This window comes from Calypte anna, chromosome Z (genome assembly GCF_003957555.1).
Source record: "Calypte anna isolate BGI_N300 chromosome Z, bCalAnn1_v1.p, whole genome shotgun sequence".
NCBI lineage: Eukaryota > Metazoa > Chordata > Aves > Apodiformes > Trochilidae > Calypte > Calypte anna.
The window spans coordinates 17,724,587-17,752,293 of record NC_044274.1 but is presented as its reverse complement, the minus strand read 5'-3'; positions in this window follow the sequence as shown (position 1 = coordinate 17,752,293).

Sequence of the window (27,707 nt, the reverse complement as noted above, 5' to 3'; positions counted from 1 at the left end):
ATAGTCAGTTGGAGGCTAATGAAGCTAAATTATTCTGAAACCCAGAGATTGCAATGATCATCAATACGGGAATATCTATATTGATAATCAGACAGCATTATGCATAGTTCAAGATCATAGACATCATTTGTGTTAGGTAAGACTTCAGTACCATAAGGTGAGGTATGGTCAAGAAATTTAAAAAGATAAATAGATATTTTGTTAAATGACTAATCCTCCCCCCTCTTGCTGTTACTCATTGTAAATATGGGACTACTTCTGTAATATAGCTTTTTCTGCTTGGAATTCATTCCATTGCTCTGGTGAAATATGTTTAGCCTCCAGGAACAATTCAGGACTGAAAATTTGTGACTTCAGACTGCTGAGACAGATGACCAAATTACCAAACACCTATTGGAAATGATTAAGCATTCCAGAAATCTCCTCAGTGATTCCTTTTGCAAAATTCCTACATACACCCTTATATGTCCTACATTGGCTTCACCTAGCGTCATTAGTAGTGGTTTAACATAAGTTAATTTAATTTCATGCTTAAAACTAGCCTTTATCTAGATCAGACTGTAAGTCAAACCACCCTAACATTGTTCTTCCGTGCCAAGCACACAGATACTTCACATATGAAAACCAGGACATCTAGGAGAAAGACACACAAACCAGCCCATGTACTCAGCTGAGATTATTTGTAGGTCTTCATATATTTTAACTTATTTTACTAAACTTAATATATTTATTTTTAATCTAAAAGAGAGCAGATTAATACTAAATACAAGGAAGAAATTTTTCACTCCGAGCAACTTGATCTAATTTAAGATGTCCCAGGTCATTAAGGGGGGTCAGATTAGATAACCTTTTATGGTACTTTCCACCCCAAAGCATTGTATGATTCCTTGAGTGTCTGTAACCTAGACATGAAATAAAGACAAATAGAAATTAGTAAACAGTAATCTACTTCCTGTATTTTCTTTTTATCTGAAGAAATGGGAAGGAAGAGAAGGAAAATATGTATTCATACACCAATCTGTCATACAGGACATACTGTTGCATCTGGTACTCATTGGTATGAAGGAGATAACATCTACTTAAGCCCTGTCTTTGCCAGTGAATCTGTGGCCACAACACAGCTCTTCAGCTAAAAGCAAATGATAAAAGACAGGCCCCGAATGCTAATCAATTGCTACTATGGAAATTACAAGTGTTTTCTTACTACTTATAGAGCAAAATATAATGTTTAGGATGATGTTTTAAAAATGTACAAAGCATAAGGAAAACAGAATAAATTGTATGAAAGTCTTTCCTTTTGCTTCTTCAGCTGAGGAACAGGCATGAGCCACATGGAAGAATGAAGCCATATGGGCTGTATCATTAAATAGAAATGCAACTATAAGCATCTTTTAGACACTGCTGATTTCTCAGTCCACTGATTTTGATGCTGATATAGGCGGACTTTCTTTGAAAGTGTGGTGATCTACATGGATTTTGATCAATGTCTTGGGAAAGTGTCATATTATTTTAAGGTAAAAAAATAGTCTTTGCATTTGTTTCTTTGTAGAATACTTGTGCATAGAAGAACTGTCAAACAAATTAATATATAGGATGCTAATGAACTGTGACTGAGTCTGCATGCATGTACATGCTTACATGTCACAAGGTGTGTCTACAAATGTCAGTGGGAGGAAGATTTAATTTTTGTCCCTCTTCAACCAAGCCAGTCTTCTAAAGGTGCTGCAAGGATATATGTCTGTCTTTGGAGATGCTTTTATTGTTTCGGTGCTGTGCCTTTCAGATTTCAAACTTTAAAATAACTGGTCACACAGGAAAGTTACTTCCTGCCTTATATGTGTGCATATACAAATTATGTGTAAGCTAAAATATGTGCCTAGTTGTGCAGAGCTTTTCCTCATATCTGGTAGAGAAAGAACCTAGCCATGAATTACATACATTCTCAGCAAAGCATTTTCCTACAGAAAGTGTTGCCAAAACATTGATATGTTCATAGAGAAATGTACACTTTAAATCATGATTTTGCAGCTACTATTTAATGTTTAAACTTTGGTCATAAGAACTGCAGAGGCAGAAAACATCTTTTGATTTCAGCAGGTGTAAAAGAAAGCTTCAGTTGTGGTTCTGCACCACTTTCTTTGCATTGGCTGATCTGGTTCTGTTATTAACTCCACCATGTGACAGTGCTTTAATGAAAACTGTAACTTTGTCACTAATTTATGAGACTTTCCCCTCTAACCCTGGAAGATAATCTATAATTTCTGTGTACACTAGGAGAATGAAAATCTCCTGGGAGTTAGAGAAGATTCAAGCGACACAAGCTCTCATGGTACGAAAACAGAAACGTCACTTTTTTTCTAGTTTGCTTAAAGCACAGTGATGGTAAACCAATATAATAAGAAAGAAGAAATAAAAAATATAAAAATGAAAGTGCTTAATTTTCTTTTGAATGTTCCTTTCATCTTGATAGAATCACATTCTTAACAGTTTTGACTTAGTGAGCAAGTTAAGGAAGAGAATGTTTTCACAGCTCTCATGGAAAGACTAAACCCATGTGTAAATGTATAGACATTAAAAAAAAAAGAACAAACCTGTGATGAGACTTCTCAGACCAAAATACCATAAAACTGTTCTAATATCTAAACAATTTAAACAGTTAACATTACATAGGAAAGTAATACTTAGTAATTTCAAAAGAAGCAACTATATATTTTTCAATATCTCCATGCAATACTACTCAGCCCCACACAATGCTACAGGCTTGGGCAAGAATGCCTGTAAAACTTCCCAGGAAAGTTCCCAAAACTTCCCAGAGGAAAAGAACCTGTGGGTGTTGTTTGACACTGGGTTGCATATGAGCCAGCAGTGAGCCCAGGTTGCGAAGAAGACCAGCAGCATCCTGACTTTCATCAGAAATACCGTGGTGAGCAAAAGGGAAGTAATTGTTCCCCTATACTCAGTACTGGTGCGGCTACACCTCAAATACTGTGTTCAGTTCTGGTGTCTTCACTACAAGAAAGACATTGAGTCCAACAGGAGTGAGTTAAAGCTGCTGAAGGGTCTGGAGAACAGTACCCATGAGGAGAACCTGAGGAAATTTGGATTGCTTAGTTTGGAGAAAAGGAGGCTGAGAGGAGACCTTATTGTTCTCTCCAGCTACCTGAAAGGTGGTTGCTGGCCTCTTATCTCAAATAAATAATGTTAGGACTAGAGGAAATAGCCTGAAATTGTGGCAGGGGAGATTTAGTCTTGTTTTGAGGAAGAAATTCTTTACTGAAAGAGTATTTAGGCACTGAAATGAACTGCCCAGGAGGTGGTGGAGTCAGGGATATCTTCTATCCCTGAAGATATTAAAAAAACAAATAAATGACACATTAGGACATGCTGTAGTGTAATGGTCTGTTCTACTCATCACTTGTCTGACCACACCTGGAGTATTGTGTTCAGTTTTGGTCCCTGCTGTACAAAAAGGATGTGGACAGGCTGGAGAGGGTCCAGAGAAGGGCCACGAGGGTGACCAGAGGACTGGAACACCTGTTCTATGAGAAGAGCCTGAGAAAAATGGGTTTGTTCAGCCTTGAGAAAGGAAGGCTTCGGGGAGACCTTATTACAATGTTCCAGTATTTAAAGAAAGACTGAGAATCCCTATTTACAAGTAGTCACATGGACAAGACAAGGAGCAATGGGGAAATGTTTCTCCTGACGATATTCCATTTGAACACAAGAGGAAAATTTTTCATTTTGAGGAGTCAGACACTGGAATGATCTCCCAGGGGAAGTGGTGGGCTTTCTCACTTTGGAAAATTTTAAATCCCACCATGACACGGTACTGAGACATATCGTATAAACAGTAAAATTAGAAGGGTTAGACCAGGTGTCCTTTCTAACCTGACATTCTATGACTCTGTGATTCTATGATATGAAATCTTAAGTGAAAAAAACCTTCAGACCTTCCCTTGGTGAGCCACTGCACTTTGCTCTCAGGATTGACTTATGGATACTTTGAACACTCTGCTCTTTATAGGATTTGTGCTCTCAAACCTTCACTAGGTTTTTTGCCTTTATTTCGATTCACTACAATACCTCAATGTCCTTCTTGTAATGAGACCAAAACTAGATACAGGATTTGACGTGGAGCCTCACCAATGTTGAGTACAGGGAAATAGTCACTTCCCTTCTGCTGGACACATGGTTTCTGATACAAACCAGGGTGCTGGGGATCTTCTTGGCAACCTGGACACATTTGTGGCTCATGTTCAGCCTAGCACTGTCCAGCACTCCCATATCCTTTTTCTCTGGGCAGCTTTCCAACCACTTTTACCCAGGCCTGTAGCATTACATGGGATTGTGGCGCAAGTGCAGATGGGGCATCTGAGCTTGTTAAATCTCACACAGTTGTCCTTGGTCCACTGATCCAGCCTTTCCAGGTCCCTCTACAGAGCCTTCCTACCCTCACTCAGATTAAAATTCCCACCCAACTCATCCCACCCCAACTTTACTGAAGGTGCACTAGGTCCTCTTATCCAGTCATTTATAAAGATAATGAAGAGCACCCACCTCAGTACTGAGAACTGAGCCCTGGGAAGAAACTGAAACAAAACCCCTTATTCTATTATAATATGTATTTCCATATCAGTGGCATCTGCCTCATAATGGTAATTAAAAATATATTAAAAACCTTAGGAACAGATTAATTGTAGACACTGTGTTTTACTCCTTGCTAATCTGGAAAAGTTAATCCACATAGGAGCCATTACTGTGACTGCAGAGCTGAGCTAGTCAGTGAGCTCCCAGAACTATTCAGTTCTGTTTAATATAACTGCATAGATGAACTTTCCATAATTAGAGGCAAAGAATTTCTTTTGAATAGCTAGTTACATGCATAGAGTAAGAATTCTTCTGAACTATTTCTTATGTTTGAAATATGTCCTTTTAAATTCTTGAAACTTTGTTTTGTTTTAAAAAAAATCTGCCACATGTTAAAATGTATTTTGAAGCATAGAAATTAAGGTGTAGTGTCTCAGAGACATTTCTTTCCATAAAAGATTAAAAAATAAAAATCTTAATTCAAATTATATATTGTATTGGGCATTCAATACTAAGCAGACCCCCTGTTCATCAGCCAGTGTAATGCAATCTACCTGCTGTCCTAGCTTTCTCTTCTGTCCTCAAATGGTGTCCTACAGTGTTTTTGTTATAGACTTTCAGAGATAGTATTCTAATATGAAGACTCATAACAATTTTTTAAAATTCTTATTTTTTAAAAATTTGCATTTGCTTTTCTGTATTAAGCCTTAAATGTGGGTTTAGAAGGCTGTATAACTGATCACAGACTGTGAGTGTCCAGTGATTTTTCTTAGTCAGTTCCACAGCTGATATTTTAAGTCTTGGTGCCTAAAACTCTTCAAGTAAACTTCCAAAATAATTTTAAACATTCTGTTCTTTACAATACTTATCAGATTAAGTGTAAAATTCTAGAAAAAATTATTAAAACTAAATTCTCTTGAAGACAATGGAAACAAGCACTAATAAAATATTTGGGAATAGAATTCTAAGAAAAAAATAAATCAAGATGCCGTTCTACTAATTTAAACAGAGAACTATTCTCACTCAAACCCAGTGAGAATTAGACATTCCCAGAAGTGAAAATATATACCACACTTTAAAACAAATAAGAACTATCTGAATTAGAGACTAATGAGAGAAAACTAGACTACTTCTTAAAAAATTACCTTCAAGGAAAAATTGATCTGATGCAGTCCTCCTACTCCTGATTGTCACTTCCACAGAGGAAGAGCCCAAATAACCCTGTCATCTTCCTCATTTCAATCCTGTATGATTCCTCATAGTTCAGGATTTTGTTGGGTTTGTTTTGTTTATTACCCCCCTCTCTCCAGTTTTTACTACATAGGTGATTATATGGTTAAAACACTGAGTTATAAGAATAGGGAAAAGCTTTGCTTATAAAGTCTTTGTACCCTTGAAGACACCTGCCCTTTACCACTGTTTCCTTAAAAACAAATATGAAAGAATCTACAGTTAGATTTTCTTGTATTTTATTTTTACTTCATTCTTCTTTCTCCCAAAAATATTACAAGAAATCTAGCATCATGGAATTCTATATTTCACTTTCTAGTTCTATATTTCACTTAATCTAGACATGTGACTTTAATTTCTGATTCTTGGGAAATCACCAAAGTTTTCTGCATAATCTTTGTGGAAAGATGGACAACAAAGTAAGAGAGATGAAATACTGATTGAACCTTAAACGGTTTACAGCTATCCACCAATTAGTGATATGTCCAAAATTGTATTTCTCTGCAGATCTCAATGGATTGCTTACTTTGTGGATTCCTTCCCCAAAGCATCTGTTGAGAAGATGTACATTCATCACTATAGCGTTACCACTATGATATAGGTGGAAGTGGAAGATTCTGTTCTCTAGAGAAAAAGCCCATTGTCATCTCAATAGTTTGTCAATTAGTTTTATAGAAAGAAGTTTCAATTAGCATCAAGTTCTTCTGAGCAAAAGATTAACTAGCATGGTATACACCTCCGTTCCTGAATGACTCAGGATATAGATTATCTGCTGCTAATTTTTGCCATGAGGCTTTTCCATTTATGGGAACTTATTATTTTTGTAATAATTGTAGTGAATCACTGATGATTCCTTGAGCTGATTCTTCAGCTCACTTTGGTTTTGCTGTTCTCTGTCACAGTTTATTCTTTTGACATACTTGAAGAGAAATAGAGACTGCAGCTTCTTGTAATAGCATATTGCCAGTCTAATGGATGAAATAATTCATTGTACTTCAAGGTTGTATTGACTTGCAACTGACAAAAGAAATATATCTTTCCAGAGGAGAACATCAGAATATATGTGGAATGACATGAAATATTATTAACTTCAGGTACATGCTAAGCTGTAGTTTCTCTCAATAAGGCTGTATGGTGCCATAATTATGTTTTTGTGGTTGCTATACACACACACATGGACTGAGAACAATCAAACAGGACACTAGAGAGGGAACTGAAAGCAGCAACAAATACTTGGTGAATGAGAAGATAAAGTAGACTAGTTTCTTCATAAATTTTTCTTGTAAAATATATATGATTCACTACACTGAAGGAGAATACCTTCCTTTAGCCCTGTATTCTTATGATTTCAGTTATGAAACATAAGGCACATTAAAAGGAAAATAATCTCTTTCATCCACAGCATTCTGATGCTACTGTGAATCTAAAAATTCCATGTAGCAATGAGAGGTCATTTTTTTCTCAAACATTTAGTCAGATGTGTGCCAAAATATAAAATCCAACTTGATATTCTGAATAATTTTTTTTAATTTTATTTATAAGGATTTCATTATTATTTGTCAAATGAATTATTGGAAAGAAATTCTTCAGGTAATAAAAATTAGATAAGGTTCACATTATTCCTTCTACTGATCTATTTCAAAGATGGTTATCCTAGTGAAAGATAAAAAGTGAGATAACAAAGTGAAATCAATGGAAATTTTGCATTCAATTGCTCTTTAAGTGTTCAAGCCTTAATATTACTTGCCAATTAAGTGAGATTAAAGTAGTATTCATTGAAAGTCTGGAGTTTTGGCACAACTACTGATGACAATTACCAGAAATTATTTCTACCATGAATATTTATAGTAAATGAAAACTAGAATACTAAACTTTCTGTGTTTTCCATAAAATAACTACAGATTATTATCATTACAATAATGAACTCATTGCAGCTGGTCCAGATAGGGTCTGTAAAAATGATCATAGAACTATGGAAAGGAAGAAAGGAATTTACAGCTCATGGAAGAAGGGCCTTGTCACTTGGGAGAACTAAGGGGACATTGTCAGAATCTGTAGGAAGGCAACATAAAAAGCCAAAGCCCTCTTAGAATTCAAACTAGCAGAGGAATTAAAAGTAAACAAGAAGAGACAAGAAGAGCTTCTTCAAAACATCAGTAGTAAAAGGAAGAATATGGAAAATGTGGGCCCATTGCTGGATGAGGTGGGAGCCCTCAAAACAAAGAATACAAAGAAGGCAGAGTGGCTAAATGCCTTCTTCACTTGAGTCTTTACTCTTAAGACCAACCCTTGTGAACTCCAGATGCTGGATATAAGGGAGAAAGTCTGGAGAAGGGAGAACTCATCACTGGTCAATGAAGACTGGGTTAGAGATCAGTTATGCAAACTGAATATACACAAGTCCATGGACCCTGATGGGATTCACCCAAGAGTGTTGGCAGAGCTGGCTGATGTTATCACCCTACCTCTCTCCATCATTTTCAAAAGATAGAGACTGGATGTGGCACTCTGTGCCATGGTCTAGTAACTGCAAGGGTAGTGAATCAAGGGTTGGACTTGATGATCCCTGAGGTCCCTTCCAACCCAGTCAATTCTATGATTCTATGAAAGATCCTGGCTAAGAGGAGAGGTGCCTGATGACTGAAGGAAAGCCAGTATCACTCTAGTATTCAAAAAAGGGCAAGAATCTGCAATCTAAGTAATTACAGATTGGTCAGCTTCACCTCCATCTCTGGAAAAAATGATAGAATGACCTGCTCTGGAGGTCATCTCTAAGCACATAGAGAAGAACAAAGTTATTAGGAGTAGTCAGCATGTATTTACCAAGGAGAAATCATGCTTGACTAATCTGATAGCATTCTATGATGCTGTGACTGAATGGTTAGGTGCAGGGAGAATAGTAGATGTAGTCTATCTTGACCTTAGCAAGGCTTTTGACACTGTCTCCAGTAACATCCTTAGTTCAGGAAATGTGGGATAGAAGAATGGACATGACATAGATATAAAACTGGCTACACTATAGTGCCCAGAGTGGTGATCTATGGTGCAGAGTCCAGCTGGAGACCTGTAACAAGTAGAGTCACCCAGGGATCAGTGCTGGGTCCAGTCCTGTTCAATATCTTTATCAATGACATTGATGATGGGACAGAGTGTATTCTCAGCAAGTTTGCTGATAACACAAAACTGGGAGGGCTGGCTGACTCACCTGAAGGCTGTGCAAGCATTCAACAAGAACTGGACAGTCTGGAGAGCTGGGCGAAGATGCAGATATTGAGGTTTAACAAGCACAAGTGCAGAGTGCTGCACCTGGGAAGGAATAACAAAATGCACCAGTACAGGTTAGGAGGTGATCTGTTAGAAAGATGCCCCATGGAGAAGAACCTTGGAATCTTGGTAGACAAAAAGTTATCCATGGGACAGCAGTGTGCTCTTGTGGCCAAGAAGGCAAATGGTATCCTGGGGTGCATTAGGAAGAGTGCATCTAGCAGATTGAAGGAGATTTTCCTCCCCCTCTACTCTGCCCTGGTGAGACCTTACCTAGAATATTGCATCGAGTCTTGGCTCTCCAGTTTAAGAGAGAGAGGAATTTACTCAAGAGAGCAAAACAGAGGGCTACAGGAATGATTGGGGGACTTCAACACCTGCCTTATGAATAAAGGCTGAGAGACCTGGGGCTTTTTGTTTTGAAGAGAAGCCTGGGAGGGGATCTAGCTAATATGTATAAATATATGAGAGCTGGGCACAAAGAAGGAAGGGATAGCCTCTTCCCCTTTGTGTCCTGTGGTAGAACAAGGGACAATGGATTGAAGGGAAAGCACAGGAAGTTGCACCTCAAGATGAGGACAGATTTTCCTACCGTAAGGATTACAGAGCCCTCGAACAGGCTCCCCAGAGAGATCGTGGAGTCTCCTTCTCTGGAGATTTTCAAGACCCATTTGGATGCATTTCTGAGTGACCTGCCTTAGTTCTGGTCCTGTTTTGGCAGGGGCACTGGACTCTCTAGGGGTCCCTTCCAACCTCTGACATTCTCTGATTCTGTAATAGATATTTTATTAATTCTATTAATATAAATTTTATTATAAGGCCTGTTTGCCAGCAAAACCATCTAAGGTGTCTTAAAATCATTTGCCATTGTTTTGTAGCATACTTACATTTGAATGCCACAGAGGTGAAAAATTTCAGTGCTTTTCACTTTCTTCTACATTCAGAAATAGTATCTCCATCTAGTTTAGCCATGAAGTATACTGGTTGTGTAAAGCTTTATTTCTGGCAACATGGTAGATGCTTCAGCTGTTGCAAATTGTAGCATTTCAGGAATTTCAAAAGACAACAGAGACCTGTCAACAAATTGTCTTCACAGCAGTCACTGAACCTGGGAGGTGTCCCAGAGCTGGGGAGTGACCTCAGGAGGTCATCAGCTCTATCCCACGAGCCCAATACACGATCATCTAAACCTGTGTTACTCTTTTCTGACATATGCTTAATTTTTTTTCTTAAAGAAGGGATTCTTCTTGCTCATAGACAAGATACCAGCATCTCCCTAGACAACTCATTGATTTGCTTTGTTAATCTCATGGTTAGAAATATTTCCTAGTAGTGAGGCTAAATACTCCTTTCTACCTTTCTATCTGCCACAGGTATGAAGAATATTTTATTCCTCTTTACAGCAGCTATGGAATTTATTTGAAGATTCAAAAAGCATTTATGTCCCAGTCCTTTTCCTTTGTGGACTAAATAGTCATACTCCCTCAGCTATTTCTCTCAAGTCCATTTTTCCTAAAATTCTGATAATTCATTCCATTTTATGGATTCTTTCAATTTCAGCACATATTTCTTGACATCACTAAGTAATTCTAGCCTTCCAGTGTTAAGTTGAGTGAAAAACACTTATTTTGTTGAAAGTTGCATTCTTTTTTATCACAGAAAAGTGTTTGCCTCTTCAGCAATGTCCTGAAATTTTTGATTCGCATTCAATTTTTGAACAACTAAATCTTCTGCCAATCTGACAGCCAGCCAGTTATATCTCATTCTGTTCCTGTGCAAGTGATTGTTCATAACAAGTGCAATGCTTTGTTTTCCTTGATTTCATTATATTAACAATTACCAATTTTCTTATTGCTAAAGGGAAATTTGTACAGTGTACCAATCTTGATATTGAACATAAGCACTGAATTTCCATGGTTGAGGTCACTTGTCATGTTCCAAGAGAAGATTAATTTTTCCCAGTCATTTCCATTTGTAGGACATAATATACACAGTATTAGAAACAACACATAACTTGTAGCTCTTATTTCTGGGAGTCTGTAGTTCCTAGAAACCATTTCTTGCTCTATGTTCTTCAAGGATTTAAATTAAACTCATGTTTTTCTCCTCCTGCTTCAGTCTTTCTTTTGGCTAACCAAAGTGGAAATATATAGATTGATGTTATAACTATACTTTGCTGTAATAGATTATCCCCCCTCTTCTGTCATTTCAAAATCCAACCTAATATTTTATGTAGTTTATCCATACTACCCTTACTATAATTAGTGAGATCAGGCAATTTTGTGGGAGGCTGAGTGAATATGAGCACTATTTTTTTATACTGTTACTACATTGGCTTCCATTTATAAAGAAAAATAGGGTAATTGAAGAATACTGATTCTAGTTATATCCCCACTGTTCTTGCTTCCTTTTTTTCCGTGAGTAGGGCTGTCTGTGTGGATGGATGGGAAAGATTCTAAGAGTTAATAACACATTTTGACTGAATTTAAACAGTGAAACATACAGTAGAGTGCAAAAGCCCATCTTATCCATGTTTAAGAGATCTAATATTCAAGCTTCTGGTTCTTTATGTTAGTGAAAATTTTATTTTGATGGAGATATTTTTTGAGACGGGATGACTTTTGTGACAAGTACCTTTTAAAAATTGGTTTCTCTAACCTTAATATCTCAAACTGGATAAACTTTGCTTAAGACTGCAAAATATTTCTGCATGACATCTCATTCATAGTCAGTTCAGAACTTCCTAGATGAAGCAGGAACAAACTAAGTAAAATCAGTGCTGGAATGGATATTCCCATATTTACTTAAAAACAAAATGTGTAGAAATGAGAATTGTTTTCTTAAATATGCAACTGTATTATAGTATCTTAGAATGTTTTGTATTAGAAGGGACCTTAAAGATCATCTAGTTCAAACACACCCTGCATGGGCAAGGACACTCCCTCAGCTGGTATTGGCACTTTGGTACCAGCAATGATTTGTCCCTTGTTTTGACTTCTTTAATCCAGTTTCTCTGGGAGTTATCTCACTAGAGAGGGTGGCAGGCACTGAATGCAGCAAGATGGCCGCATGCTTGAGGTAAAGCAACAAAAACAAGTCTCAGCTTCATGGTGAGGATGATGAGACACTGGAACAAGTTGCCCAGGAGTTGAGACTGCCCCCTCCATGACAGTGTCCAAAATCAGGTTGGATGGGGCTTTGAGTAACCTATTCCCTGAGCTAAAGTGATTATCATGTTAGAAGTCCTAGCTTAGCTCTTAATGATTAAATGTCAAAAATCATGTACATTTTGCTACTTCTTACAATACGAGTATGAGGACACTGGTTCTACCAAATACATGTAAGGTAACAACACCACTCATGTGGGAAGCAAAGAAGTATCAGTAGTTTTAATCATGCATGTTTAGGTGCAAGAGCTAAACACTGAATTTTAAAGGCATGATGGAAGTGATTCAACCTGGAAATTAAATGCTTATGTTCTTAAAGCTGTGCACCTCCTTCCCTCCCTTGCAGCTTGGAAGACTGAAAGCTTCTCTGATATTCCAATACAAAACAGAGTAGAAAACAACAGCTGAATGATCCAGCACATTATTTCCAAAGGAGACCATTAAGTTCACAGAATCACAGAACTGTCACAGTTGGTAATAACCTCTAAGATCACTGCATCCTACCATCAAACCCCTCGTCACCCCCCCCCCCAGAAAAAAAGCAAATTTCAATCCCACTAAAGCATATCCTGTTCTGGTGCCTGCTACTCTTTCAGTAAAGATATTATTCCTAAAATCAAGTCTAAAACTCTGCTGGTGGAATTTCAGGCCATTTCCTCAACCCTATCATTATTTACCTGGGGAAATAAGACAAAACAGGCCAGCACCCACCTCCCTGCAACTTCCTTTCAGGTAGTCTTAGAGAACAGCTCTTCAAATTCTACAGGCTTAAAATGTAACTTGAGGAAAAAGATACACACAAACTCTACATGTGTACAATGACCTATACAGTTTTGGGAAGGTCTGGATACACTGTGTATTTTTTACATTTTCTTTGTGTAACCCTAGGTTTACTGCTTTGTCAAGGCTCAGGGATATGAAAATTGGCAGTGTTTAACAAGTACCATAATTATTCCTAGTCCATTTAATATTCCTTTCCGATACCTGGGCTTGATTACAGTGCTGTGGTCTGCCATGGACTGTTCCCAGTGGTCAGGATAAGGTGGATCTGTTTCATAGGGAGATGGTTAATCTATAAAAGATAAATTTTATCTAAGATTTCATATGAGGAATAGGCAATTTGTATCAGCCCAGAAGAAGTTATTGATATTGATACTGTTTAGTATTAGAAATTCAAATAAAGAAGTTTTAAGAGAGTGCAAAACATTTGAATGCTTATCAAGACTTAAATTATTGGTTGTTTTGTCAGGCTAGGTGCTTCTATGTAAAGACAGGGTAAAAATGGGAACTAAAAGGGAGAAATGAATGAAGGTCTTAAGCTTAAACTCAGGCAGGCTAGGCATAGCAGCTTTATGGCTTTACATACATCAGCCTTATATGACTTTGTGAGTGCGTTTGTATTCAGAGACTATTTCATCTGTTATTTTTACTTGTATCAAGGGATGTTCCGTCTTGATTCTGTAAGAGTTAATGTAATTTCTCCATCTATTTTAACTGGTAAATGTATTAGTGTTTCATTTGTTTAAGAGCTACCATCTTGTATTAGAAAATGAAAGTTCTTGTGATATGCAAATTTCTGGAAAGGTATGTCATATCACTTCTAAGTGACCATATTATAAAGCCTTTTATGATTGCAAGTAGTGTTTTTGTAAATCTGTTTTGCATAATAATTAAAGAGTATCACTCCAACCCTGAGAAGTCATAGACCTTTTGTCATCATTACACAAAATCAGGCTGAGTGTAAACACAGCCTAGTTTCCTCCATGTTTTTGTATTTGTATGCAGCAATTGTCAGCATGTCAGCAGTGGACGGTGATAAAGTGCATTTTTCTGCTTGGGTGGTTAGCCCTTTCATTTTTACAAGTGACAAAATAAAAATGTGTTGAAGAGTGAACATGCTGCTTTCACTGTGTCATCTCAGCCCTGTAGGTCATTTTATTATAAAAATGTAAAAATCCAGTCAATTTTATTTAATCAGCTGAAAAGGAAAAGTGTTTCCAGGTCATTAATCAAGTGCTCCTTCTCTGTGGGACTTGTCTCTTCAGAAACTGCCATCTGAATCATTAATAAAGCCGAAAAGATTTTGTGCCAGCAGGTTTTTGAGAAACCTAAATGTTATCAATATAACCAGAGTAAAGTAATTTGAGGTCAACAAATAAAGCTTTATATCTTCATTGCTTCAAAAGCTGAAACTTGCCTATTAAAAACAATTAATTGTTTATTTTAAAAGCAAGTAATTGTTGGAATGCATACAGATGTTTAGAAGGTACTTGATTATATATTTCATAATTATATGTTTTCTTTAATGTTACCTAACCATATATTTACAGTAAACTTCTATGTGAATTGATCAAAACATAATGAGACAGTAAGAAGAGATAATTACTACTGTATCTATAATAATAATGATAGTAATTAAACCACAGAGGACTACATTCAAATAACGTCAAGCTCAAGACTTAAGCCCCTATTAACAAAGACACAGAAGGCACTTACTGCATTGTTAACACATTCAGATCCATGAATGCTCAATGCAGCAGCTTGTGCTACCTGTAGTCAAATCTTTGTGTACCTTTTGTCTGGCAAGGAGAAAACACTTGGGGGAACCTGCTATATGAGAAGTGTTCCTATCCCACATGATGGGCAAGGCAAAAGACCTACAAAATGTTTAGACAGGTAGGTTAAGTGGAGGGAAGGTTATGTGGAAAGTGGAGGTGTAGCATTTAGTGCAGAGTAAGTGGAACACAGGAATAAGGTCACTCCTGTGGGCATTCATATTCTCACTTATTTTAGGGAGACTGATCCCTAATTCTTCTTCCTTTCACCTTCTGTGGGAAAAGAGTAATACCAACAGGAGAAAATTGAAATTAATTATTAATAGCCTAATGTTTAAGGTTTTCATTGTGGATGGTGGCTGTAGGTAGAGGTATCTGTTCTCCATGAAAGCAAGGAAGCATATGAAACCAGCTTCCCACCTGCCTGGTCAGGATTGGTTTATTTCCCCCAGACTTCCCCTGAAAACTGCTCATTCTAATTTGACAAAGATTAACATGTTAAGTGAAACATTCTCTCTGACAGGAATTTCATACTCAGTCTGCTTGTGAATACTCTGTTACATTTGCATTTACAACAATTGGTTTTGGAGTTATGGTAGATAAGAGGTATTTGTTTGATTTATATTTTTGGTTTCCACTGCACATTTTGTAACACATTCGATCACTGGATTTTGCCTAATGAACTGGTTCACTGACATTTCCTAATTACAACTAATTTTAATAGATTAGAAATCATTACTCTGTCTGAAAGTGCCAAAGTTATGATTTCAAATAGCACATAAATCCATTTCAATCAAGAAGGGAGATGTTTTAACTATATAAAAATGATATATAAAAGATTATATATCTTTTTTTCTGATGTTTCAAAAATATGTTTACTCTCATACACAGCATTGTATGTATGTATGAATTAAGATGCTTATTTTTCACAATACTGAATTCACAGCCTTTCAATATAATTCAAATTGTGTTTTATGTTTCTGGATAGTGAGCACATGATAGCAGATGCTAACTGCCATCATTCTCATGTATTGTAGACTGTGAAGACTCCTGCTAGACTGTCTTGTAGCTCTTTTGCGTGATTATACACACTGTAAGTTCTCCCTAGCACTGTGGACATCCTCACTTTTGTGGGGCTTTCCCTCTTGTGGACAATTCTTATGTTGATGTAACTGAGAAAATTTGGCACACTGGCTTACAGCAGGCTGCCAAAGAGCCAGAACCTATTTCCAGAACTTATTTGCATTTACACTAGCTCAATTCACTTAGAGTTACTTGAATTACTTATTTGTACCTGTGTAAGAGTGAAAAAAGAGCCCATAGGTCAGCAACAGTGGTAATTACTTGTCCACTAGGAGATGAACTGGGGACACCAATTCATTTTACAGTTGACCAGTCATTGGATAGTAATGACATCTTGTACTGAGAAATTCAGGCTATTCATAACAGGAACTTAGTAGAAGAGGGCTTGAGAATCCATTTACCAATCCCCAGGACTCAATGGCTCATGAGAATAGTCATGTATTACCAAGTCTCACCATCAGAAAGTTACAGTTCAAGGGTGGGTGTGTGTGTGTGTTTATGCAGGTGTGTGTGTGTGTGTGTGTGTGTGTGTTTACACGTGTCTTTTTTCCTCTGCTTGTAGAAAATTGCCTAAGATGTCCAGCTATCTTTGGAAAATTTTTACTTACCCTGCTGTGATAATTTCAGATGCAGGAAAGAAGTGTGATTCAAAGCAGGTTTTTGTTTTTGTTTTCTTTTTTTTTTTTTTCTTTTTATATTATTTTATCTTAAAATGAAATCTCAGAGATCTTTTAGTCTTTAGTATAGACTAATTAATTCAATGGTTAGCTAATAAAAGAGAAACCATATAAATAATCTCATTGCCTCTCTTGGTTTGCTCCAAAATCACCATTACTATGATTAGTCTATATTAAGAAAAAATATCCGTGAAATTTTGTTGGAAGACAAAACAGTATAGGCAAAAAGCTTTCTCGAATCACAAAGCTCAGCCAAGTTCTAAATAGTCACAGCAGGAATAAAGATTGTATAACAAGTATAAAACAGCTATGAAAAAAGTTTAATCCTGGTACAAATTAAATTCCTACAATTTTTTTTTAACAAATGTAGGGATTTTTCAGTAATTGATATTAATTTTATTTGTTCTTACAAAAAACTATCAACAATTCTGTTTTAAAAAATGTAAATTACCGCTAATATAATTTTTTCTGGACTCATTCTCATGCATGAATATACTTTGAATGTCAGAAAGCCAGAGACTAGCAGCTGTAAAATAAATAAAGAAGTGATTAGAAAATGTGAAACAATGTCTGCATTTAAATACACTTGTTTTCTGGTTTTAACTACTTTATACAAACCTTTACTCAACCTTTACAGTCACCGGCTAGCTGGTTTGTGTGTAATAAAACCAAATAAAATAGAGAGAATAGGCTGATTTTGTTTTTTATAATCATAACCATGTTAATCTACAAAAAAGAAAGCTGAAGGTACCATATATACAGACATCTAGATGCTGTATGTATTGAACATCATTCTGATAAATACATCAGGGGATCTTCACTTTGACAACCATTTTTTGTGTATTTTAATTCCTTAGTATCACAAATAGGAAAATATTTATTTACATATCTCATTTTTATTCCGTCCATTTTCCAAAATAAATTATAATATAAAATATCTAAATCTAATAGCTTTACATTTTTGGTTACCACAATGATCAGCGTATTATTACCACATTTGACATAGGACTTCAGACCAAAACAGGCCTCTTGATCACTTTAAGCTGATTTCATACTATTATAAGACCAGTAAATTTCTCACCTTAGTCATGTGGTTCAGTTGTTCTGTTTATTGGTTTATTTCCTAAACATGCCCAATCACTATCCTTTCAGTTTATCATTTTCTTCTTCCTGCAGCTTACTGATAGTCAAAGATTTTCCCAAATTCCATTTTGCTTTGCTTAACCAACAACACGATTTTACCACCTCCCTCTGCTCTGAGCAGATATTACTTTGCACCTCCTCTAGGTTACCCTTTCCTTTTTTTGCCCATCTTCCTTCTCCTCTACCAGACTCAAATTACTATAATTGTATCCAATATTTCTCATGAGGTGTCATCCAGGCCTGAGAAAACAATTTTTAATAATAATTATTTTTTCTACAGTTTTAAAGAGCTTTTCCTATTGCTCTGTATTTCTTCTTTCTCCACAGCCATAGCCATCTCCCTTGCCCACAACGCGATTTCCATCTAATTCCATCCAGCTACTGATTTCCATCTAGTCCTGCTTAAGTCATGATTTCTTTTATAACACTGCAGCAAATGCTTGGCTGAAATTCAGAGAGAAAAATCAACAAAGAGTAACTTTACTGATGCCAGATATCATCTGGTGTAAGATGCATTTTTATCCATTTTAATTTTCCGTACCTTGGAAAACTTAAGGAATAAGTGCTTTTCTTGTTGTTTTGAAATCCCTCCACTGTGTTCTCTTTTGAAATTTGCCTGTTTTTTATATTTTCTGACTTTATTACCTCTTAGGGAAATTAACATAAATATTTTGCACTTGGTTAAACCTGTAATATATATAGAGCAATAACATGTAGGATGAAATATAGTGCAAGGGGTCTGAAGACAGATTTAATTGCCTTTGCTAAATGTTCTGTGTATCACATTCCTATAACCTTTGACCACATATATTGATTTCTATCTGCACTTTTTTTCTAATTACCATGAGCACCTACCATGAAAGGACTGTCTGTGGTACAGTGGGAAAGTGGGAAAGACCCCCAAAAAGTGATATAGGTGCCTTTGAGAACGAATTTCTTAGCTTTTTCCTTTGATGAGTGACAACAGGATTTTCTCCATCCTGGTAAAATACATGTTAATGATTTTACCCTGTGAACTCTGAATCTCTGAAGTTAGAAGTATTTTAGGATTAGCCAGTTTCCTAGAGATTTTAGCTTGCAAGAATACAAAGAGAAAACCTGCATCTAAACTGCAGTATAGGTATCATGAAGGTAGGGCATTTCACTAGAATTCATAAAACCATGAATAATTATTTGGATTCCAGTTCTAGAATTTGAAGTGAAAGGAATTTCCTGATGCTTTTGGTCCTTCTTGGAACTTCTGAAAACATCCTAAGCCTCCTGTGGAGCTTTTCTTTTCCTTTTTCCCTCCTCAGTTTCCCAATTCCAGCCCAATGTAGCAAAAATACAGTTACACACTTCATATAAAACTAAAAATTTATTCTGATTTATATGCACCTCCTAGTAGCAAATCTAAAGATGCAAAAAGTACCATGCACTTTCTCTGAGTCTCAGTCTTTGATGTCTGCAAAGTGTGCATCTTATCACAAAACAAATCCATTTTATCTTTGTTTGAGGGAATAAAACTTAATTGGCAGGAAAAAATAAAATCCCTATGTCACAGATCTGCCTCTTTCAAATGATTTTTTGGATGCTTCAGCACCAATTCTTCTCTTGGGAATAAATTTCACAAGACCTTGCCTACAGATTTTGTGAAGAAGCCATTCCTAATGTGCAAATCACCCATGCACAGGGAGTACAGAGATAAGATAAAAAGAACACTACTGTTCTTTTTCATGCATTTACAGAAGAGACATTGATGAAGCAATGAAATGTTCTCAATTTAAGGGCAACAAGCTCTATACTAAAGAACTATGATGGTGCCCTTCTGGCACATTAAATAACACCTAAATGGTTAATAATGGGAAAAGAAAACGTGATCTTGAAGGTCAGTTGTCATAGCTACAAGATGCCATTTTGGACAGACATTCGGTTGTTGTCACACAGGAATAAGAGCTCTGGATCATAAATCCTCAGTTTTGCTCTTACCCAAACAACAGAAGGGCTCCCATTATGACATAGCTGAATGTAAAATAGCTGATGAACTCACTGCATAATTAGGAAGCTGAAAAACAGATGCCTAATCTTTGGTATATGCATGAGGAGGTATTTAAAGATCTTAAGTGTTTTATAGGATGACAAAAATATGAAAACAAAACCCATACTTAATAAAGTATTGACTTTTCTTTTGCTAACAACTTTTCCATTTGCATGCATGCAGGACTTATCTCTGGTCCACTGAGCTAGTGATCTTGTAGCTCCATTTCTGACAAGTCTAATCACAAAAGGAAAGTAGTGTATTAAAAATTCATTAATGCATAAAGCTATAAGATGCATGGGAGACTTAAGGTTTTGCCAGCAAACATTTTTGCATTTCATTTTCTATTTATCATGCTGAACCTTCAGTAGGATAATCTCATAAATAGCAAATCATTAATATGTTATTTTTCTGCAGAGTTTTAAAAGTCACTTGGGAGTGGGGTAGAGAAGTTATTCTTGTTTTGTTTCTGGAACAGATAGAACAAGAGAAAAGTTTTTTACAACATTTTTTTTCCATGATGATCACTTAAGTGGGAGATGACTCAATGAGAAAGAGAGAGAAGAAAGTTTTATTATTCTTGAAATACAGCACTCTATATTCATTATATCACATGATGAAAAAAAAGTAATTAGTTGAAAAAAAATTTCAATATTCATGGTATTAACTCTGTCTATTCAATCCATTTCTTCTCCTGTATCCCCAGAGCGAGATATTTTATTAGTTATCAATAATATACAGTTATGTGTACTGTTTAGACCTCCTGTGTGCACTTTTCCTATAGATTTATCAACTGTTTTGACAAATCTTTTTAGTATTTTGTGGTATGACTAGCTAATGATATTTATTCTCCAATAAAATCTAAATAAATAAATTAAGGAATAATATTTTCTTATAAGAACAATTTTTGTTCTTCACTCTCAGGTTAAGCTCAGAAATTCTTCTGTGGACAGCTGTGTTGGCCACAGAAATCTTACTGCACAAAGCAAATAATTAGCATTGCATTTTTTATGTGTGGTGTATTTACCAGCAATGCTTATTTCACATAAACCACTATGGTAATGGATCTTCAAATATCTGAAAACATGAAAGAAAACATTCCATTTTGCAGGAACAATAGGTGAATCTGTGATATGAGTAGATCCTTTCTCGATGACCAGACCTGTCACAGGTTAGCAAGATTTTCAGTTACTCTTTTTCCAGAATGTTCTGATAGAATTCCCAGTGCTGTTTATCAAAGATAAATATAGACTAGATATTTTACAGAAAAGTGATATATGGTTTTGATCTCAAAAATATTTTGCTGTGTTATTAAGTTATATTTTTCAGATAATTTTTAAAACTAAAGAAAATTCAATTGTGGAGAATATAATAAAGGTTAGACCTCACAACTAGATCTCACAACTAAATAATTAATGGAGTACTGACACCACTCTTTATGGTTTTCTGAGTTGTAATGAAATACCCTCATTCAACAAAATGTACACAATAGCTTCTGTCCCCACTGTGGATGAAGCAAGCCAAAACAAGAGATTAACCTAAATTAAGACTTGTGTTTAAAAAAAACCCAACAAAACAACTACCTGTCTGTTGAGTTCAGAAAGGTTAAATGAAGAAAATAACTAAAGGCTCTACTAGAGCCTTGCAAGCTCTGTGCTGAACTAGAAGTATGGGGGTACCTGTAGTCACTTGAAAAATGGAAATGTTGGGCAAACATGGCTGTCAACAGAGTGCCAGTGAGCGATGACTGTGTATGCCAGTTATTGGGACAAAGAATCATGGAATCTGTTGAGGAAAAGAGAACATTTCATAACAAAGCATACCATTACAAAAGCAGGCTACCAGTGTTCAGAACAAAGAAGATTTTTTTTTTTTTAAGTCAAAAGAATATTTTCATTTGCACAGATTGTGTCTCAACTGTTTAAGTAGCACAGTATTTACTATAATATTGCTTGCAGTTAATTTTCCTACTGTTTTTCTTCAAAATATTTTTTCACTTCTGAATAATGTTTACATTTCTTCTTTCACATTTGTTTTATTTTATTTCTACAGACCATCTGGAAATTCTTCTTGTATATTATAATAGTGCAGGAATTTGCTTTGTTGTCTGTGTTGCTATGTACTTTGTTCATTTGTCATTCAGAAATATTAAGGAGTAAAGCAAAAAAGCTTAATGTATTGGTAATGATACCTCATACTTTCCCACCTAATACCCATTACAGGATAGGTAATAAGGTATCAAGCTCTTAGAAAATACTCTTTTCTTTTGAAAATATTGATACACTTAAAATGGTCCCATCTTCATGGAAAAGCTGCTAAGAATTAAAACTATTTTAAACAGAACTTTGCGGTTTATGTGGGTCATGGCTTATTTGCAGAAAGGAGAGGTCATGCCCCACACTAAAGAAATAGAATATTGACACCTTTTGACAGAGTGTAGAATTTATCATTTTACCTAGTTCATTCATTAGAAGTTGCTTAAGGCATTTTTCTTATCTATTTATTATGTCAGGACCATGTATGGTGGTAGCTATTCCTATCTTTCTTTTGGATATTAAACAAAAAAAGGAACAAGCTCTCTTTTTAAGAGAATTTTTTTGAGAGAAGTGTTAGGAAAAAATAACATTTATGTCATATGGAGAACGTAAGAAACACAACTGAATAAAGTCCAGCTTCAGTAAGTCCCCAGAGGCTAACCCAGTTTACTTTCCAGAAGTATTCCTTTCCAAGTGAGAATGATACTGGTCTCTTCTCAAGTTATGCAGAAGAGGAAAAGTTGTGGATTCCATGTATGTGTCTGGTTCACTGCCTGGTGTCTTAAGTTACCGACCAGCAGAATCTTGAAAGATGTGTCCAATTGTATCTGAGTCTTAAGAGAGCCTATGTGATTTTGGAGTTTCTTAAAGCCCTGAAAGGTTCAGATAAACAGCAGGGTACAAAGTATATACATTCCATTCCTCCTTCAATTATGGTGGCTTAACATACCTTCTGAAATTCATTAGACATGATATGTTCTGGCCAGAGCTTAAGGGAGTATTCTTTCTCTTATGACTGCTAAGGGATAACCTCATTTCAAACCCCTTTGGTCCTTTACCGTAAAAAGCACTTTCAGAAAAGTTGTACTGTATCAGTAATGTACTCCATGTTTAGTCTGAGAGTCTGCAAATATTTTTGAAGGAGTAGCTCTGAGAGTCTGGGAAAACCAGTCCAGTGGACAAGCTCTCTTTTCTAACAAGAGGCTGTAAGTTGACATATTTACTTGCTCCCAGCAATAATGCAGTGAAGGCTAACTACCTGACATCCCCCTGTCAGAAGAGAACCTCACTCACCTAGGTGCTTATTCTCTGCTATAAGGATGATATTTATTTTCAAATGCAAGACTTGCTATGCCTCTCCAGAGAACTCTTCCGCAACTTTCTCTCTTTACAGGTAGCTGATGCTTTGTTATTAAATCATTATAAAAAACATTCTTTTAGAGCAGGACTATTGCAAGTTCAGGACACAACTATTTGATAACATCTGCTTTTGCACAGAGATTCAGACAGTGCATATTAATAGATATTGTGATGTCATTGCATTATGATTGCATGGAGAATGAAATCTCTCAGACAGGATGGTTACTTCTGGGCCTGATGATGATGGGGGACCTCTATAGCTAGAGTCATCACCTGGATCAGGTGATATTCCCCAGTCTGTGTTCTAATCAGTTCTTAAAACCACCGTCTTTTTGTGACCACTGCATGTGCATAATTAATCTTTACTGGCTCCTATAAATTACACATAAAACATATACTTATCTTAACATGTACAAAAGTCTGTCCTATGTGATGACTTCTACGTTTACATGAACAGTTTTTATTGAATAATTACAGGTCTCTTCTCTGGGAAGAGTTTAGTCAGTGCTGTGCTAGAAGGTACCTCAGGAGCCTCTTTGTCTCAAGTAAAAAACACACGCCTTGGGGCTGTATATTAGCAGCATATAGGCAAGCCATCTACCTGCTCCATTAAATCAGATGTAGATTTTTATCTGCTTGCTTTTTTTACACAACCTTGTTATTGTTTTTGTTTCTTTGATTATCATTAGTTAGAATTTTAATACTGGAGGCTCTTCAGACTGATTATGCTGTGGACACCTTAGGATGTCGATCATCTCCTCAGGCAGCCTGGTATATACCAGGGAGCCAAGAGGAAATACCTTGATTGTAAAGTTATCCAGATTATTTTCAAATAATTGCAAGAAAATAAAGCAGTGAACTGATATTCTCAAGTGCAAAACAGCAGTCTTAATTCTACACTGATTTACAAAGACATTGTATTCCTTGCTGCATCTATTGCATTTGTACAAATTTTTTTTCAGATAAATTTGTATTTCTCTTCAGTGGCATTTTGTCGTTTATCTTAGATACTTATACATTTTCTGAAAATGTAAATACTCTTCACTCCTGAGACTCCTCTCTCTAACTGAGAAAACCTATTCAACTTCAGTAATATTTCCTCACATTGACCATTTTACAATAAGTCAAAGAAATATTAGCCAATGCAATTATTAGTAAGATTTCCTTTCTTGCCCAGTAGTGTGGTTTTAGTTTTTGGAGCTCAAGTGTCAACCACAGATGGGATTACAAAATGTATTTTTAACTCCTATCTTCTCCAAATCTTTCCAAACCCCAGTGATGTTCAAGGTTTTTAGGTCTTAAAGCTCAGATCTTTCTGCAGATTGTAGATAAGCCAAATCAAATTGGAAATTAGACTGTAGGATTTTGAATATGGACTATATTTATGTTCTTGCTTTTTAGAGTGCATCTGGTTTTGGAGATTTTCTGAAAAAGTTTTATTACAAAGGGTACTGTTCACCAAGGACCCATCTTAGGCTGAGGCATCTTCACAGCAGACCAAAGAATGACCCACTTGCCTCATTTTTCTGATTTAGGTAACATTTGGTGTGTGGCAGTGGAGAACAAACTGAACTTTTCAAATAAATAGAAGTCTTATAAATTCTAATTATGATTTTTAATATAATGGTGTCTTTTATGTGGTAGAAATACTTGAATCTTAAATGTGCATTTACAGCATCATAAAATGACATTAACATGACATTAACCATATAGTCTTACCAGTTCACAAAATACCCTGCTAATCTCTATGCAATAAATGTAAGATCTAAACCAAAGTGATATATAATGGCAGTCTTGTGGCTGTTGACTTTAATATGGGTTAGATCAGGCCTTAATAAAATCAAAGCTCAGTATTCGCAATTGTAACCACTGACCTTGCTGTGTATTTAACATGAGAAGTACTTAGTATGTGATAGCATAACAAACCACAAGAGAGTGATAGATTTACCCTTAACAGTATATAGTTTTTTTTCTAAATTCAGGAGCTCAGAATAAAAGCATGCACTTGTATATTTTTTAAACTACCAAAGATTTGAGAAAAATGGATGGAGGTACAAATAATGATTCTAATATAATAAAATAATAAAAATAATAAAACATAAAATAACATAGGATGACATAATTAATAATATGACATAATACATAAACAGAGAAATATAATTAATACAACATAAAATATAATATAATGTTATATAATCAATATAATATAACGTAATATAATTTGATATAATATAATGTGATATAATGTGATATGATGATATGATACAATATGATGGATATAATTACTTAATAATTAATATAATCAATATATAAAAATAGTACTTAAAGGAGTCCTCCAATGCTAAAAATTAAGAAAAGTATATTTTGCTTTTGACTGTGGTAACACTGTGCCTCTCTACCAAATTACAATACATGGAAGCAATCTATTTTTTGTTCAATAAAAGGACATACAGCAGTAGGATTTTTATGGCAAAGCATGGCTGTTATAGACTGAAAAACTACCCAAAGTCACAGATCTCATGTTCATGGGATAAAAGGGTTGAGTTAGGATATGAGGAAAGCCAAAAATCTGAATCCTTTGGGGGTCTCACATGGAGGTCAGATGCACTGAGTGTGTAATAAGCGGGAGCCAATGCAGCATCCATTATCTTCCCTCTGACAAGAGAGCAGCTCACTGACCTGGCATGCTGACAAATGGAGAGGAAAACTCTGCACTGAGATGTAAATTCTCCACACAGGTCCCTCATGAATATCTTGTCTCCAGAATTCAAGCCAGCGACCTGGAAAACAAGGTTCTTCCCCGATCAAAATGACAGGCAGAGCTGGTTTCCTGTTAGGAAGACTACTAGGTGTGTAAAAAAATTATGATTTCTGAGAAGAAAAAAATGAGATGTCACACAGAGCAAAATATTACTTTCAAATGGTCCTCTGCAGCTCACTTGAATGGCAGCTGTTAAGAATTCAATTGTATGTATGACACACTGCAATGCAGGATGGAAGTTCTGTTGGGGAGCAAAAATGAATAGATATTTTCAATTCAAATATTCATTTGAGAATATTTGAATACCTGTCATTCTTTATAGTCTAAAGGTTAATTCTTGAAAAGAATTTTCATTAGTAACACAAATTGTAGCCTTGTCAAATCGTCTTATGTAATGCATCAATGCTGAAAGACATACTCTGCAAAACCGTAGTATTAAATATATAACCTTAGTTCATAGTGAATTTATAATTTTAGCAGTTTCCTTGATTTGTCAGTTATGTGTTTAATACTCATGCTTTTGTATATCTACTTGTGTCAGCATGAAGAGAACATTTCATAAACATTACTACACTTTTTTTGCTTTTGTATGTTCTGTTGTTATGCTCCCTTTTTCATAGATAGTAATTAAGCAAATTGTGTGATGTCACTGTCCCCACAGAAGAGATGTGAATGTCTTAGAAATCCTATTCCACATGAGAGGCCTTTTCTCTCATTTTGTTTGCATGTAGGTGTGTGTATACCCACCTTGTATCATATTTATATTTCTTTAGGTTTGGATTGATTGCAGGGGTAAAAAGACAATTATGATTTTTCTTTCTGGCTCTTAGTTTAGCAGCTGTCTTGAAGCAGATCCAGATCGATATTTTCATGAATGCAATAAAATTTGTTATTAAAAGGTGCCCAGATTCACTGATACTGACAGCTTTGAGTTACTATGTTTCTTTAGTTGACAATTTAAGTTGTGTTAAAAAAATTAAAACCACAGTACTTTATGGTATCACTTAAGGTTTTACTACTCTGATGAGGTTTTTTTTGGTATGAACTCTTCAGGCAAAGACATTAGAAGTTGTGCAGAATTATGAAATTATTTATTACTTATCATGATAATAAAATCTGTTTTCCATAACATCAAAACATTTTGACTCCATTACATGGTGAACTTGAATAATTGTCTTTGCACTTCAACATGATCTCTCTTTCTGTATTTCTTTCATAGTTTTACCATGCACTGTTCTGATGTGCACACTGTTTCTGCTGCCTGGTATAATCTTTGTTAAGACAGCATGGTATGAATTTGCACACTGAGCTTGGACAAAACGAATATGTTAATAAGATCCTATCTCAAGTTGCACACCCAAATAGCTATCAATTGTGCATGCAATTTTTCCAGGCTATTTGTTCTGAAAATAAGTACCAAATTATACATTCAATGTAGCATCATATTTGAGTGCAAAAGATGAACTTGTGAATATTTTTTTTATGCAAATGCAATGCAATTCAATTACTTGATGTGCCCACTTTAGGAATTTGAAAACAGAGAGACAAAAAACTTAGTGTATTAAAGGGAGGAATCAAATGCTCCAGAGGCAGGCAATTGAGCCTACCTTATAGTCAATACATATATATTTCAGTTATCCAGCATCAGCCATCAGCATGCCCTTTCAAATCCCTTAGGCAGGATACACACTGGCTAGGTTGATATGATTGGAGTCATAAAATTGCAGAAGAAAATAACATTTTACTTTACTTGATGCTGGAACAGCTTCTAACGTGGTGGTAAAAGTAAAAACTTGTTATATTTTGAAAGCAGTGAAGTTTTAATATC